This window comes from Cynocephalus volans, chromosome 7 (assembly GCF_027409185.1).
Source record: "Cynocephalus volans isolate mCynVol1 chromosome 7, mCynVol1.pri, whole genome shotgun sequence".
Classification (NCBI taxonomy): Eukaryota; Metazoa; Chordata; class Mammalia; order Dermoptera; family Cynocephalidae; genus Cynocephalus; species Cynocephalus volans.
In genome coordinates this window covers 34,847,600-34,861,820 of record NC_084466.1, presented here as the reverse complement: position 1 = coordinate 34,861,820, position 14,221 = coordinate 34,847,600, and the positions used below count along the sequence as shown (strand labels likewise).

The 14,221-nt window shown below is 32.5% G+C and overlaps 1 protein-coding gene across 1 annotated transcript in view; it reads right to left on the bottom strand.

Moving 5' to 3' along the window:
* The window catches only part of MYCBP2 (MYC binding protein 2), a 254,502-nt gene that overhangs the window by 228,548 nt on the left and 11,733 nt on the right, over positions 1-14,221 (bottom strand). The gene's annotated exons all lie outside the window — the stretch shown is intronic.

The following is a 14,221-nucleotide window of genomic DNA, read 5'->3' as shown; positions in this document are numbered from 1 at the left end:
TTTAGGAAACCTTGAGAAAAATTTGAGCAACAGGAATAGGTAACTGCTAAAAGGTTGACCCCTTCTATAAGCACATCAAGGTTTATTCAAAACCAATTTTCAGAGAAGTAGAACATATAAATCCAAATTCAAATAAATTTCCTAAAGACTAGTTATCAAATCCCTTAAATTTTCCCAATTTTTAGCCAATATTTTCATCTGTTTTGTTTAATGAACTTCTTTAAAGTTCAAATGATTTTACAAGCATTTCTAAAATTCTATACACAGTGGCATTTAATTGGTTACAACAATTCTAATGAATCTGAACCCGCCAATTCTTCAATATAGACGATCTGAAGAACCAGCTTTCCTCAAATTAATTACAAATTAATTTTACTGTTTTTGTTGTTGTTGTTGATTTGGCTTGTCTTAGAGGTAGAAAGGTGCCAAAAAGAGCCAGTAATAAGTTGCAACCTAAATGCAGAAAATCCGTATTCAACACTGGAAAATAAAAATGCTACATGCTGATAACATAACATCCTATTATATAGCTATATTTGAGAACTAAGCTTAAATAAACTTTTCATGATATCTGAGAATGAACAAATGAAAGAGAAACTCTAGAAACCAGTCTTAAACATTACAATTCACCTTGGAATTTCTGACAATTTAGGGCTTTAAATCCTAAATCAATAGAAGCTTAACGAAGAATGTCTGGAATTAGACTTGTAAGACTTTTGGTCTTCTGACAAAAAGAACTTCATACCCATGAGATTTAAAGGAATTATGGTTGATAATGAAAGGTAAAAGGCTATTAACATGCCTTAAAAATATTTATTTTAAAATATACACACACACAAAAATTTACTTAAAAAAATTCCAAATAAACTTTCTTAATAGCTGCACTGTTTAAGGAAAACCAAGAACTTCTGCAATATAAGGACAAATGAATTTTGCAAATTGTTTACGGATACAGATCATGTGTTTCTTTAGCAGATTATTAATTAGTCTGTTTTCAAAAAAAAAATAAATTACTCATAATTCAAGAATCTCACTCAAATCTGTTTCTTCATTTGTAAAATAAAAAGATGGAGGAAATCATGTCTAAGATTTCTTCTAACTCTAAAATACTAAGATTTTAATAAGTCCAAATTTGCAGAACTTCTGGAATAAGAGCATTTCAAACTTGGGATTAATTCCACTTAATAATGAGAAATAAACAATTCCTGAGACTGTGGTCTAAAACAGGAATAGGCAAAATTTTTTTGTAAAGGGCCTGATAGTAAATATTTAAGCTCCCAGGCCACAGGATTTCCGTTGTAACTACTCAATTGTTATAGCATGAAAGCAGCAATAGACAGCACACAGATCAGCAAGGCTATATACAATAAAACTTTATTTCCGAATACTGAAATTTGAATTTCACATAATTTTCATGTTTCACAAAACATTCTTTTTACTCTCTTCTCAACCTTTAAAAAAATGTAAAAACCATTCTTAGCTCATGGGCCATATTAAAACAGGAATTGGGCTGGATTTGGTGTTTGGGCCACTGCTTGCTGACCTCTGGTCTGGGGTATATTTTGATAAAGTGTCTCATATCAAAAAGAAAAAGAATATAGCTGTTAACACGCAACACAGATAAAACTATTCAAAATATCACTAAGCTTATACAAGCACTCTTAAAATTATCTGTCTTTTCTTTTTGTAATGAAAAATGCCTGACTTCCACTTCCCTAAAGTAAGATACTAGATATGACCAAACCATTGCTCTTCCTTCAAAGACCAGACAAACTAACATAAAAGAGAGCCATGGAAGCAATGAGGAATAGATGAACTAAAAATCCAGAGACAGAAGAGCATTTCCAAGGGGAGCTGAGATCACTGTCATTTTCTTTCATGGGAGCATTGGCAGAGTCTGGGCATGAGTTAGGATTGAGCTCGGTTTAGGCAAAGGAACTCTACTAATGGAAACAAGAAACTAATGTTGCTTTAGATGCAGCATGAGCTGGAACAACAGACTAGAATCTAGAAAAGCCCCAGATACATGGCCAGTTTTCCCAATGGCACAGCTCCTTAGAGACAGGACACTGAAGAAGGATAGGAAGGCTGGGCCAAAAGGAAAGAGTAAATTTCCCACAGCTTCCCAGTACTTAGAAGACAGAATCTCAGTAGAGGGAGAAGACCACTTAAATAACCCTGCTGGGATTGAGATGGTCAACACCTCACCCTTATCAGCTAGCACAGCAAAGAGCAAACCTCTCTGAAAGAAAATAACTGTTCCTTTACACACAATGCTAGTCTGTTTGGGACATAAAATGAACATACTAAGAGACATCCAAAGAAGTGAAATAATGTGGTAGACAGATAATCAAGAGAGAACCAGAAAATCAGTCAGACTCAGACATAATCCAGATATTAAAGTTAGGGGGCAAGGAATTTAAATAGATGCAAAGATAAACAAAATGAATGAAATGATGTAATTTCAAAATAATCTATAAAAAAATACTAAGAGGACATTCTGGATCTGAAAATCAAATGTCTGAAATAAAGAATATGTCACACGGTTTTAAGAACAGAATAAGACACAGGAAAACAGGTTTCACGGACTTGCAGAGAAGCAAAAAAAACTATATCTGAATGCAATCACAGAGAAACAAGAATTGGATGAACGATATAGAAAATATGAGACTTGCGGGACACAGTCAAATGGTCTCATATTCATATAATTGGAATCCCAGAAAGAGAGAAAAAAAGATGGAGCAAAAGCAATACATGAAGAGATAATTACTGACAATTTGCCAAAGGTGGAGAAAGAAATCAACTTAGAGATTCAAGAAACTCAGGGAACTTCAAGCAGAAAACACACACACACACACACACACACACACACACACACACACACACACACACACACACACTCTCTCTCTCTCTCTCTCTCTCTCTCTCTCTCTCTCTCTCACACACACACACACACAAAACCCCACACCTAGGCACACCATTGTCAAATTGCTGAAAACAAAGGATAAATAGAAAACCTTAAAAGCAACCAAAGAAATATATACACTCAATGAAACTGATCGCTGCCATTCTTTGTGTTAAAAAGTGCTGGTGTGTGTGGGGGGGGGGGGAAGGGAAGACTAGCAACCTAGAATTATAAACCCACCAGAAAATATTCTTTACAGATGAAGACAAAAATAAAGATGGTTTTAGACTCACAAAAACTGACATAATTCATTATCAACAGACCGATATAAGAAATACTAAAGGAAGGTTTTCTTTTAAAAATTGCTATGTCATAATTTTAAATGATAGAGATTAAAAGGATGGAAGAAGATGTATCTGGTGCACACTCTCCAGTCTTCCAAAAAAAGTTGGTTTGACTATATTAATATTTGACTAAATAATTTTTAAGGCTACATTATTATAAGACATGAGCAGAGCAAAGCACTTTAAAAAAATTTTTTTTAAATTTTATTTATTTTTTAATTTTTATTTTATCATTACACAATGTAAATATTTCTTGTGGCCCTTTACCAACTTCTCTCTAACCTCCCTTCCCCCTCCCTGTTTCCCACTTACAAGGACATGCAGTATTTCTCTTTCTGTACCTGGCTTATTTCACTTAACATAATTTTCTCTAAGTTTATCCATGCTGCTGCAAATGGCAGAATTTAATTCCTTTTTATGGCACTGTAGTAGTCCATTGTATATATTTACCACATTTTCTTATCCAGTTGTCCATCAATGGACATTTGGGTTGGTTCTGACTCTTAGCTATTGTAAATAAACCTGCAATAAACATGGGAGTGCAGGTAACCCTTGGACATGATGTTTCCATTCCTTTGGGAATATACCCAGCAGCAGGATTGCTAGATCGTATAGCAGTTCTACCTGTAGTTGTTTGAGGAACCTCTATATTGTTTTCCATAATGGCTGCACTACTTTACAGTTCCACCAACAGTGCGGGAGGGTTCCCCTTTCTCCACATCCCCACCAGCTTTTGTTACTCTCTGTCTTTTTGTTACTGGCCAGTTTAACTGGTGTGAGATGACATCTCAATGTGGTTTTGATTTTCATTTCCCTAATGCTTAGTGATGTTGAGCATTTTTTCATGTATCTGTTGGCCATTTGTATATCTTTCTTTGAGAAATGCCTATTCAGCTCCTTCGCCATTTTTTAATTGGGTTAGTTGTTTTTTTACTGGTAAGTTATTTGAGTTCCTTGTATAATCTGGATATTCATCCCTCGTTGGATGCACAGTTTCCGAATATTTTCTCCCATTCTGTAGGTTGTCTTTTCGCTCTGTTAACTATTTCTGTTGGTGTGCAGAAGGTTTTTAGTTGATATAATCCCATTTGTTTATTTTTCCTTTTGTTGCCTGTGCTTTTACAGGGTCTTGATCATAAAGTAGCAAAGCATTTCTTAATGCTAAAAGGGTCAATTCAATAGGAAAAAATAACAAAATCCCACATTTGAATGCATGCAATTAACATTGACGCAAAATATATGAAGTGAAATGGACAGAAGTAAAAGGAGAAAATACAAATCCATGATTGAAGGAATAGATTTTAACGTACCTCTCTCTGTAATTGATAGGACAAGTAGAGAACAATATACAAAAACTTAAACCCATAATTAATCAACTTTACCTAATTGATATATGTAGAAAACCACTGTAGAATGGATTTTTCAAATGAACATAGAACATTTACCAAAATAGATGATATGAGACTATATACCAAGTCTCAACAAATTTTCAAAGACTGAACCATAAAGTAATTCTCTGATGACATAAAAATTGAACTAGAGATCAAAAACAGAAAGACAACTAAGACTTTCCCAAATGATTGGAGATCAAAAAAACAGACTTCTAAATAACCCATGTGTCAAAGAACTAGTCACAATGGAAATTAGAAAATATTGTCAATTAAATGAAAATGAAATATGGCATATCAAAGCTTGAGAAATACAGTTAAAGCCGTGCGTAGATAAAATTCATAGCTTTTTGCATATACATTAATGCATATATTTTAAAAAAGAAAGTTTGAAAGTAAGATATCTAGGCTTACAATTCAAGAAGTTATAAAGAGAACAGCAAATTAAATGCAAAGAATGTAGAAAGAAGGTAATAAAAAATAAGACCCGATATCAATGAAATAGAAAGCAGACATTCAATAAAAAAAATCAAGAATCCAATAATTGGTACTCTGAAAAAGATTAATAAATGTAATAAACCTCTAGCAAGACTGGTCAGGAAAAAAATAAAAGGAGACATCATCTCAGAGGTTGCCCATAAATTTGACAACTTAAATAAAATGGACAAATCCCTTGAAAAAAATATAACTTCTCAACTTTTCTTTCTAAGCAAGGAAAAAATGGAATATCTGAATAGTCCTATAACTGTTTTTAAAAGAGGAATCCCTATTCATTCTTTCCACAAAGAAAATTCTAGTCTCATATGGCTTCTTCCAAACACTTAAAAGAATTCACTGGTACATTCTTTCAAACAATATCAATCTTATACTAACTCTTCCAGAGAATATAAAAAGAAGAAACGTTTCCCAACTCATTTTATAAGACTAGCATAACTCTGATACCAAAATTTGAAAAGGACATTTTAAAATACAAAAATTTCATACCAATATTTCCTATGAACACAGAAGCAAAAATACTACGTAGCCAAAAAATGTAAACAACCCAAACATCTATCAGTTAATGATCGGATAAACAAAATGTGATGCTTCCATGTAATAGAATACTATTCAGCTATAAAAAAAGAATGAAGTACTGACTCATACTACAACATGGATGAACCTTGAAAACATTACTCTTAAGTGAAAGAAACAAAGGCCACAAAAGGTCACAAATTGTACGATTCCATTTATATGAAATGTCTTGATGGCAAATCCATAAAAACGGAAAGTAGATTAGTAGTTGCCAGAGACTTGATAGAAAGGAGAATAGCTATGGGGTTTCTTCTGAGTTGACAAAATGTTCTAGTTGCACAACTCTGACAATATACTAAAATCATTGAATTGTACACTTTAAAATGGTGAATTTTTAGAATATATGAATTATCTCTCAATTTAAGAAAACTGAGGGAAGAAAAAGCCATTGACCTAAAAATAATTTCAATGTCCACCAACATATAAAAAGAATACATAAAATGCAAAATTTAATCGTTGTAATCCAAATAACAGAATATAGAAAACAAAATATATGATCATTTCAATAGAAGCAGAAAAAGTACTTTTTAAAACTCAACATCCATTCATAATAAAATTCAGTAAACTAAAAACAGAAGATAATTTACTTAATCTGATAAAGACTATCTACCAAAAAAAACCTACATTTAACAGTGTACCTAATTATACTCGATGAAAAATTAAATACTTCCACTGAAGTATTTATAGGAGAAAAATGTAAGGATGTATATACTAGCATCACTTCTATTTAACACTATATTAAGGTCAATAAGTAAAGCAAAAGAAATAAAAGTCGCAATGGTTAAAAAGTAAAAAGCAAAGCATTTTCACTTGTAGATAACAAAGTTATTTCTATAGAAAACACATAATAATCCAAAAATAAAGAATTAATAAGTGAATTATCAAAGTCACTGGATAGGATACCAATTTTTAAAACATATGTAAACTGAAGCTTTTCTATAGAAGCCAGACTTATTCTCCTGTATAATTAACGTAATGATACTCTCATCATTGTGTTCAAGCATCACTGAATAAATTAGGGAGGAATAGTGGTCTGATTTCTAACTAGAAAACTTTTATTTACTTAATCCAACCTGCTAATTAGTAATAAGAAAAGAGATTTTAACAGTTCAAGTTGAGTTACGGGAAAGACGCAAACAGATTTCCTATATATAGCTTCAGTCTCTTGATCTTATTTGGAAGTCTTCATAAGAGGAAGAGGACTATAAATAAAGTTACCTTGGCAGTGGGCAGAGTAAGAGAAGAAAAATGAAAAGACCGGGAGAGGAAGGGAGAGTAGGAAGGAGCAAGGGGTGGAGAAATCTCTGAAAAGTTAACCATGCCTCATGCAGACTTTCCAACTGAAGTGTGACTTCTTCCTGCCTTCTGGAAAAAGGAGATGGGGAAGTGAATGGGTATTAGTTCCTTATGATCTCTTAATGCTAACCTCAAGATCTCGTCTTAGACTTCTGTTTAACTGACCTACAGGAAAAGAGGCAATTTGTAAGTGACAGTACATTAACGAGCAGCCTTTAAATATATCGAACATAATGTATCCAAGACAGGATTGAGAGAATCCTAGCAACATACTTTTCAAAACACAGTCTAGATTTTAAGGGGACAGGTTTTACCTATAACCCACAGATCAGAAAGCCAAATGGAATTACGTAATATTTGAAATCACAAGACAGAGTTAACCAAAGAAGAAAATTTAGAGAGAAAAATACCAAATATGTATTATTAAATTAGCTCCTCCTCCCTTCCTGTCTGATGAAAGGCATTATTATTTCTATACTTGAGATCTAGTCAACTGCAAAACTAGTCATTCCCTCTTCATCCCTCTAACACCAAAATGTATCTCATATCCGTTCTATTCCATCTATTCGCATTGCCTTTTCTGACTGTTCTTTTTCACTTAGAACTACTGCGATTGCTTCTGTAAAGGTAGCTCTGCTTTGGAAATCTGCTCCTTTTCATTTATCCTCCACAGTGTTACTTGAGATATCTTCACAAATTGAAAGTTTATCACTACATTGCCTAAACACCTATGATGGTTGCACACTGTTCTCAAAAAAGCAATATGCTGAACATAATAATCTGCTCCTAACATATTTTTCTAGTCTCATCTCCTACCTCTTTATTCTCATTCATCCAGTTCCCCACATTTTAATTACAATATTTGGGTTTTGCACTTTTATTTCACCCCTGAATTCACAATGTAGTTCCAGCAACTATTGCCATCTACCTCAAGGGTCAACAAACTGCAAAAACTAGCCTACCATCTATTTTTATAAATAAAGTTATATTGGAACATAGCCATGCTCATCTATTTACACTTTATGTTTGCTTTCTAGCTAAAAGAACAGAGTCGAATAGTTGTGACAGAGACTGTATGGTCCACAAAGCCTGAAGTACTTACCATTTGGTCGTATACATGTCATATACATATATGTCATATGCCTATGGTCATATACACATATGACATCAAACAGTATCATATGTATATAATTGGATTCCCAGAAGGAAATAAAAGAAAGATTGGGTCTGAAATAATGTTTGAGAAAACAAAGGCCAATACTTGCCAAATTAAATAATAATATCATACAGATCTAAGACACTCAGTGAACACCAGACAGGATAAACACATATACACAAAAACATATTTAAGTACAGTATAGTCAAATTACTAAAAATCAAAGATAGAGAGAAAAATCTTAAAAGGAGCCATAAAAGAAGAGTTTTGGTTCCAGTATGGTGGCATAAACCAAAATATGGCCTATCTTCCCCACTGTTTTGAAAACCAGATTGTAGAGGGGAGTCAAAATGTAGAAAAGTGGCCCACAGAAAAGTGAGTTTTCCAGCTTGGTTATTTTTTCTCATTTCTCTAACAGCTTTGCCCGCCGGCCAAAAAGCAACCACTGTACTATAGGGCAACAACCCAGAAATTAAAATTCCAAAAGAAACCCTCTTTCTGGCCAGAGGAATTGGAAAAGGGGTTCCTGCACATTGGAGAATGTAGAGGAAATCCTGAAAAGTGGAAAGATACAGAAAATGATCCCTTATCCTGTCTATAAACCCTCACAAGTCGGGGCTGACTCTGGAACTACACAAGTATGAGAAATCCACAACAGCATAGCAAAGGTCCTGAGAATTGAACTGAGATTTGAACAACCACCCAGAGAAAGGAAGACAAAATTTGCTGTCTGAACCTAAATGGGTTCATAGTATGCTAAAAGAAACAACAGTAACAAAAAAATCAACATTTTCCAGAGAATTACAATAAGCCCAAGAGTTCACAAAACATAGCAACATTCATAATGTCCAAGATACCATTCAAAATTCTCACAATGCAAAAAGTTAAAAAATGTTATCGATTTCAAGGGAAGAGACAATCAAAAGATCATCTGAGATGATCCAGATGTTGTAATTATCTAACAATGACGTTAAAGCAACTACTATAAACATGCTCCATCAAGTAAAGACAAACACAATTGAATTGAATTGAAAGAAGTTCTCAGCAGAGAAAGAGAAATTATTTTTTAAAAAAGAATCACATGTAAATTTTAAAATTAAACAATACAATAATGTAAATAAGAAATTCACTGAATGGGCTCAATAAAAAATGGAGATGACAGAAAAAAATCTGAGAACTTGAAAACAGACCAATAAAAATTATCCAATTTGAAGAACAGAGAAAAAAGATTGGCAAACAGAAAACCAGTCAGAGACCTGTGGGATAATCTCAAGCATTTTAACATGATTGTCATTGGAATCTTGCAAGGTAAGAAGAAAGAAATTAGCACAGAATGTTTTAAGAAACAATAGCAGAAAACATCCTAAATTTGGCAAAAGACACAAATTTACAGATTCAAGAAGCTCAGCATTCTCCAAAGAGGATAAACTCAAAGAAAACAATGACTAGACATATTGAATTAAACTGCTAAAAACCAAAAACAAAGAAAAAAATGCTTGAAAGTGGCTAGAGAAAAATGACATACTACAGAGAGGAATAAGATTCAAATTAACAAAGATTTCTCATCAGATATCATAGAAGTGAAAAGGCAGTGGAACAGCATCATAAAAATGCTGAAAGGAATCAAGTCTATTCAGAATTGCATGTCCACTTAAAATATCCTTTAAGAATAAAAGCAAAATAAAGACATCCTCAGATAAAGAAAAACAAAGAGAGTTTATCCCCAGCAGACTGCTCTACAAGAAATGCTTAAGTAAGCATTAGGCCAAAAGGAAATGCTGCATCTTCAGGTTTGAAGGAAGAGCAACAGAAATAATAAATACATAGGTAAACATAAAATATTACATTATTCCTTTAAGTTCTTTAAAAGATGTATGACTACTGACAGCAAAAATTATAATATTCTATGGTTAGGTTTTCAAAGTATGTAGCCGTAATATATATATGACAACTATAACAAAGGTCAGTGGGGGAGGCGGAATAAAAGGATCTGTATGGTGGCAATGTTTGTTCTGTTTTAATGCAAGGAGTATAATAATAACCCAAAGTAGTCTGTGAAACGTTATGTATGCATAGTGTAATCCCTAGGGCATAAAAAAACATAACATTTGTAGAAAGAGTTATTAGGCAGAAAGGCTAATAGATAAACTAAAAGGGAATACTAAAAAATAATCCAAAAGAAAGCAGAAAAAGAACAAAAAAGAAATGGGAAAACAGAAGACAACAAAATGGTAGACTTAAAGCCAATCATATCAATAATTAATTACATTAAATATTAGTAATCTACACTCCAATTAAAAGGCAAAGATTGAGAGAGTGAATTTTTTAAAAGTGAGGGCAATATCCTATACATGCTGCCCACAGGAAAGAAACTTTAAATTTAAAAATACATTTAGGTCAAAAGTAAATAGGTAGGAAAAAACTTAACATGCCAACAGTAAGCATAAGAAGTCTGGAGAGGCTGTGTTGCAACACAAAGAGTATTATTGGAGATAAAGAGAGATGTGTCACAATGAAATAATAATAATAAAACATCAGGAATTTTAAACAACTATAAATATATATGTATCTAATAGCAGAGCCTCAAAGTATATTAAGCGAAAATTGACAAAATGAAAGGGCCAAAGACAAATCCACAATTAGAATGGACTATTTTTAACATCCCTCTATCAGCAACTGATACAACTAGACAAAAAATAAATACAGACATAAAGTATCCAAACAACACTATCATCCAACTTTCACTAATTGACATTTATAGAATTCTACATCCAAAAATGGCAGCACACATTCTTTTGAAGTGCACATGGTACGATCACCAAGAAAGAATATATCGTGGGCAATATCTAAACAAATGTTAAAAGATCAAAATCATACAAAGTGTGCATTAGAAAGTAATAATAATATATATATGAAAACACCAACTATCTGAATGCTAAATAAAATAATTCTAAATAATGCATGGGTCAAAGATAAAAACAGAAGAGGAAATTAGAAAATATTTTGAACAAAATGACAAATATACAGCAATCAGAAATTGCAGATACAACTAAACCAGTGCTTAGATGAAATGCATAGCTTTAAATACTTACATTAAAAGAAAAGAAAAATCTAAAATCAATGACCTAAGATTCCACCTAGAAGAAACTAGAAAAAAAATGGCCAGCTGCCAAAAAAAATAAAAGCAAAGTAAACTAAAAATAAGTAGAAAGAAGTGCAGCCTTCCCTTGGAATTCATGAGGGATTGGTTCCAGGACCTTCCACAGATACCAAAATCCATGTATGCTCAAGTCCCTGATATAATATGTTATATTATTTGCATATAACCTATGCATACCTCCCGTATACTTTAACTCATCTCTAGATTACTTATTGTACCTAATACAATGTAAATGCTATGTAAATAGTTCTTATACAGTATTGTTTAGAAAATAATGACAAGAAGAAAAAGTCTGTACATGTTAAGTAAAGATGCAATTTTTTTTTTTAATATTTCCAATTTGTGGTTGGTTCAATTCAAATGCAGAGCCCATTGATACAGAGAGCCAACAGTAAATTATAATGATTAAAGTCCAAAAAAATAGAAAACAGAGAAAATTAACAAGGCCAAAAGTTGGTTTTTTGAACTTACAAACAAAATTGACAAACCACTAACTAAAATGATCAATAAAAAAAGAAAAAAAAACAATATGAAGAATCAAAAAGAGATATCAGAAATGAAAGAGGGGACATCACTACAGACTCCATGAACATTAAAAGGATAATAAAAAAAATACTATAAACAACACTATGTACACAAATTTGATAACCCAGATGAAGTAGACCAGTTCCTTGAAAGACACAATCTGCTAAACTCACACAAGAACAAATAGACAATCTGAATTGGCCCATACCTATTAAAGAAATTGAATGAATCATGAATAACCTCCAAAGCCAGAAAACCCAGAAAGTTTGCTGGTGAATTCTATCAAAATTAAATTAAATTCTATTTAAGGAAGAAATTATACCAATTCTCTACAATCTCTGTCAGAGGATAGAAACAGATGAAATACTTCCTAACTCAATCTATGAGGCCAGCTTTACCTAATACCAAAACCAGACAAAGACAGTGTAAGATAAGAAAACTACAAGCCAGTATCTCTCATGAATAAAGATGCAAAAAATCCTCAACAAATATTATCAAAATAAATCCAACAATGTATAAAAAAATTCATACACCACAACAAAGTGTGGTTTATTCCAGGTATGCAAGGCTATTTTTCCACATTTGAAAATCAACTAGTGTAACCCATGACATCAATAGGCTAAAAAAAGAAAAATCACACAATCATATCAATAGATGCAGAAAAAGCATTTGACAAAATCTGACACCTATTCATGATTTAAAAAAAAAGAAAAAAAACTCAGCAAACTAGGAATTGAGAAAAACTGCCTCAACTTTATAAAGAATATCTACAAAAACCTTATTTTAAATATCACTAAGTATGATATTAACTTCATACTTAATGGTGAGAAACTAGAAGCTTTCTCACTAAGAAAACAAGGCAAGGATCAGGAACAAGGCAAGGATGTCCCCTCTCACCACACCTTATCAACATCATACTGAAAGTCTAAGTTAACACAATAAAACAAAAAGAGAAGATAAAACGTATACAGATTGGAAAGGAAGAAATAAACTGTCTGTCTGTAGATGACGTGATCATCTATATAGAAAATCTGAAAGACAAAGGTCCAGGGTGTGATCCCTGGACCAACCAGATGCCATAAAAAATAAAAAATAAAAAAATCCAAAAGAATCAACAAAAAGACTCCTGGAACTAAAAAGAGATTAAAGCAAGGTTGCATGATACAAGGTTAAAATATAAAGGTCATTCAGTTTAATATATAAAATATACAATTTAATCTACAAAAACCAATACTAGCAATGAACAAGTATAATTTGAAATTATAAAAAAAACACCATTTACATTACCACTCCCCAAAATGATTAGATTTAGGTATAAATCTATCAAAATATGTATAAGATCTATATGAAGAAAAGTACAAAACTCTGATGAACGAAATCAAAGAATTAAGTAAATGGAGAAATAGTCCATGTTCAAGGATAGGAAGACTCAATACTGTCAAGATGTCAGTCCTTCCTAGCTTGATCTATACAATCCCAATAAAAATCTCAGTGAGTTATTTTATGGATGTTGGAAAACTGATTCTACAATTTATATGCAGAGGCAAAAGACCTAGAATAGTCAACACAATACTGAAGGAGAAAAACAAAGTTGAAGGACTGACACTACTCACCTTCAAGAGTAAAGCTACAGTAATTAAGACCATGTTATTGGCAAAAGAAGAGACTAATCAATCAATGGAAAAGAATACAAAACCCAGAAATAGACCACATAAATCCAGTCAACTGACATTTGACAAAGGAGCAAAGGGAATAATGGAAGAAAAACAGCCTTTTTTTGTTTGTTTGTTTGTTTCAACAAATGGTGCTGAAACAATTGAACATCTACATCACCCAAATGAATCTAGATACAGACCTTACACCCTTCAGAAAAATTAACTCAAAATGGAAAACAGTTTTTACATGTAAAAAACAAAACTATGAAACTCCTAGAAGATAACATAGGAGAAAACCTAGATGACCTTGGGTATGGCAATGACTTTTTAGATACAACACAATCCATTAAAGAAATTATTGATAAGCTGAACTTCATTAAAATATAAAACTTGGGCTCACAAAAGACAATGCCAAGAGAATGAGAAGACAAGACACTGATTGGAAGAAAATAACTGCAAACACCACATCTGTTATCAGAACTATTATCTAAAGTACACCAAGAACTCTTAAAACTCAATAATAAGAAAACAAACAACCCAATTTAATAATGGGCTAAAAACATTAACAGATGCCTCATCAAAGAAGATACACTGAAGGCAAGGAAGCATATAAAAAGATACTACATATCATATTTCATCAGGAAAATGCAAACTGAAACAACAATGAGATACCACTACACATGGATCAGAATAGCCAAAATCCAGAACCCTGGCAACATCA